The sequence below is a fragment of the Passer montanus genome, unplaced genomic scaffold (assembly GCF_014805655.1).
Source record: "Passer montanus isolate IOZ18808 unplaced genomic scaffold, ASM1480565v1 scaffold6, whole genome shotgun sequence".
Taxonomy (NCBI): Eukaryota; Metazoa; Chordata; class Aves; order Passeriformes; family Passeridae; genus Passer; species Passer montanus.
Genome location: NW_024371037.1, coordinates 374504 through 378964, shown reverse-complemented (window position 1 = coordinate 378964; position 4461 = coordinate 374504).

Here is a 4461-nt window from a genome sequence, read left to right as displayed (position 1 = left end):
TCAAAACTGTTCCTACCCTTTCTGAAAAGAAAAGCTGCATACAGCCAAGAAGCCTTGAACAAAATTCCTGCAATAAGGATCCCAGGATTTTGAAATCCATTCTTGGCTTTAAGAAGAATGAATGTTAGCAATAAAAGTATTTTCTGGAACACTTCCAAACCTGTGTGGTTCCTGCAGTAGGGGAAGGATCAAATTTCACCATATGGAGATTGAACTAATTCTTCTATTTCTAAAATAAACTCAGATTCAATGTGGAAACATAAATTACTTTTGCTCATTTGGCCATTCTTGGGCTGGTCATGGAACAGATTCGCGTGGGGACTGGAAGTCCAAATGCCAGTTCACAGGGAAATTTCTCATGCTTTCTTTCTGTAGTGATTGGAGAAATAGCCTAAAATCCTAGGTTTATCCAAATTAAATTCACTGCATTGATCCTGCCAGCTCCTGTCCTCAGACTAGCTTGCACACTGTGGCAGCATGAGGTCTCCTGGAGGAGCTCTGAGCAGACAGAGATCCTCTCTGTGGTCCCTGTCCAGGAGAGCCGGGGCTGGCACGGCCAGTGACAGACCAGGGCTCCCACCTGCCTCCTGCCACAGGCAGGGAGAACCTTCCAAACTGAGGAATTACTCTTTTGTCCCCTTTCATTTTTTTATTAAGCTTTGTCTGGGATCACAGAAGGTTGCTCTCTGCTGATGTGCAGTCCCAGACAATGAAGACACCCAGCCATGAGGGTAGGATGTTACAGCAACCAGCACAGGTACTCTAAAAACCAGCAAGTTTTTTGTTATTTGGGTTTGGTTTGTTTTGGGTTTTTTTCATGTTTAATGTACTGTTAGTTTAGTTGAAATAACAGGTAATAAATAACATTCCCCTCCAAAATCCATTATTATTCACTTCTAATGTGTGGCACAAAACATCCAGTTTCTTTCAAGTTGCTGGAAAATTGTAAGGTTGTGGAATAAGTTGTGGTTAAAGGTTGTTTTATTACTACCTGTTGTGGTTTCTTAGATTATTTTCTCAAAGTGTTACTTTAGCAGGAATAGATCATTGGTGCATTTGTGAAGTGAATAAATGCAGTTATGAAGATGTGATACATATATCAATTTATGTAAACACTATGTATATAGAGATCTTATACAAGATAGAGGTTGTGTTGCATGGATACACAAAATTGAGGATAAATTTTCTTCTTCCCCCAAGCAAGAGTTTAGAAGACAAAACTCCTGGTTTGGAGGGGTGGGGTGCACACTGCATATCACTTTTTTGCAATATACTTCATAAAGCCAATGCCAAAAAAAACTTTTCACCAGTCTTGTTCTTTAAAAAAAAAGAAAACAGTGAACTATTTCAACACAGCATTACTGAATATGAATTTTTAAGTCTTTCCTCAAAGTGCTGGTGGGCTAAGATAAGAAAAGCTCCATCTCCTTCTATAGAACCACCTCTTCCACAGGGATGGATTTACACTGAATCACTTTATTCCCAACCTTAAAAATACTATTGAATCTAGATGCTGGCAACCCCACTCTGCACAAGCCTTCCTCTGGGCTACAGTCCCAGTTAAGGAATGATTCTTGATCTCTCCCCTGGTCTTGTAAACTTCATGTTTTAGGAAAATCCCTTACAGCTTAACTACTATTTTTTTTAAGCTAAGCACTGAATTATGCGGGGTAACAATTCCACCCTTTTTTTAATATATTTCTCAGATTTTTTTTAATTCACTTTGGAAAGAAAGTGGAAATATTTCACTCCTAGACAAGTTGAAACAGAGCTTTTTTTTTAGCTGTGAAATGAATATGTCATCAATTGGTGCTAAGGAAACAAAGGGTCAAAGAAAACCTCACCCACTTGCAAGTTTTATGAACGTTGCTCATCATGGTGATGTCAGTGTGATTTCTTCTATAGGAAAAGAACAGCTTATATGAGAAAATCTGTAAAATCAGATACAAAGAAAGTTTCTGGTTTTCTTTGAAGGATCAGCCTTCACTAAAAACCCGCCAGCTAAAACAAGAGAGACCTGTAATTCTGTTTTTGTTCCCCACCTTGAGTCCCCTTTACCAAATGTTCTGTTTCACTGTTGCCTTCTCTGGCTCTTCTGGACCCACAGAAGCAGCAGCAGCAGAAACAGATCCACCTCTGATCTAACAGCGACCCCTGTTTCCATACAGAGCACTCTGGGAGCTGGCATGAGTCATTTCACCACTGAAAAGTCATCTGAGTTGCCAGAGTGTTACAGAAACCATTCTTTTAGCTGGAGCAGTGAGTCAGTCGTAACAATTGTATTCACCATTTTGGATTTGAAATCTATTTTAATGGCAAAATAATATGACAAATGGTGTAATGCATGCAAGGAACAATAGGAATAATACATTTAATTAGAAAAGAGTGAAACGTCATATCAACAAGATGAAATTGACTGGGAATAGAAGGAAAGTCATACAAATAGGGAAAATATGGAGGATTTTATACAGAAGATATTACAGTATATTCCCAACTCACTGTAGCCTCTTAATGCAATAAAAAGAAAAAAGTTTAAACTGTCTTTTCTTACAAATCTATTTTGTCTTGAAATATCTACTTGAATCTCATTTTTGAAGGGCCAAGAAAATATATTATTTTATAACAAGAGTTTATTTTTCAAATTCTAGGCATTAAGCATAGCAGCAAGAAAACATACAGGGAAGCAAGAAAAGTATGGACTTAAACTGAAGTTTCCTTATGCAAATCCCGAGTTAATATTGATTAACCCAGCTACCAAGTGACTTTGTTTCTGGAGTATAAAGCAGGTCAAACACTCAAACTCAATAAATGAATGTTATGTTTATTTTTTTAACTTTCTTTTCATGAGCAATCATTTTAATCAGAGGATATGGAAAGCCAAGAAGCCAAGTAAGCTTCTACATTTTTTTTTAATCTCAAATAGAGTAAAGCTGAATCAGCAAAATGTCTTCCAAAAATCCACTTTAAAAACGTCTTTTTCTTCCTGATGGACATATTGGCAATTATCCAGGTGGCCCTTCCCATAACGTATTTCAGGGAATGAAAGCCACTGAGAGAATCTGTTTTATTCACAGTCTTCACATAAGCGCTGAACACCCGAACCGACCGTGACACATCGCTCAGAAAGTTGCCTCCGAGCTCCGACCAGTAACAAAGTTTTGCGAAATCCCAGTCGGCAACCTTGGGCTGCTCGTTGTTTACCCCCTGCTCGTTGTGTCTTCTTCCTGCGTGGAGCTCCTGTACGCGGGATCTCTGTAGATCAGCAGGCAGGAGGAGTCCCGCAGGCAGGTCCCGCATCCCGCATCCCGCATCCCGTCCCGCGGCCCTTCCCGCCGCTCCTGCCAGGGGCCACTGCAGCCGCGGGGATGCGGCTCGGGAGCATCGCTCAGGAGGCGACATCGCTAAGGGAAAAGCAGCGCGACACGCTGTAGCCAGCATAAACTCGTATAATTGACTTAATCACCAGTGCAACATTTTCATGGGGAGTTGAGCTTTGCTTCTTCCCACAGAAGTTTGCGTCCTGTTTATCATTATTTGCGATTGCCCCAAAGAAATCTTTAACTCAAGGCTCCAGATCCCGCCGGCTGCCCTGCGTGTTTCAGAGCAAGGCAGCAGACCTTGCGCCGGGACACCGGCAGCCCCCTCGGGCCCCCACATGGTGCTCATTTTGCCCTGGAAAGTAGTTTCACTTTATTTTTCCCCTCTCCACAGCGAGAATTTAATAAAACGAGTTTAAATGAATTTCTGTTTAACTTTGGACTTATCCGTCCCGGACGACGGATCTGGGACGACAGGTGGCTGCTGCGTGGGGAAGCGGTCGAGAGTCGCCTCCCGCCGAGCTCCGTGCCCGCGGGGCAGCCGCAGCGGGACCCGCCCGGCACCGGCCCCGCGGAGAGCCGAGCCGAGCCGAGCCGAGCCGGGAGGCTGGAGCGGGACGGGACGGGACAGGACGGGACGGACGAGGCGCGGCGGCTCTGCCGTGCCGCGCAGCCACGCGGGACCGCGCCGCCCGTGGGCCGGCCCCGCCGCGGGGGGGACCTCGGTATTTGATTTTCTTTTCTTCTTTTTGGCGAAGGAGAGAAGCAGCAGGTTTATGCTAATCGCCCTCTGGGGAGCGGCGGCGGGAGGAGGAGGAGGAGAGGAGCCATTTTGAACTCACTTCAAAGTTTAAGGTGGAAAAGTTGGAGCTCTCCAGCCCGCTGCCCGCGGACCGGGACGGGGCGCGGGGCTTGAGGCCGCCGGTGCCCGGGAGGCGAGGGCGGTGGGGGGCGCGGGCCGGCGGCTGATGGATGCGGGCGGGCGGGCAGCCCGGCGGGTGGATGGATTGTGCAGCAGCCCGCTGCCCGGCCCCGCTGCCCGCTGAGCTCCGGAGATGCCGCGGCTGCTGTCCGCCGCCGCCTGCGTGTCCTGGGCCGCGCTGCTCTGCGCCCTGGCCTCGGCAGGCGGCGGGGACCCGCGGCC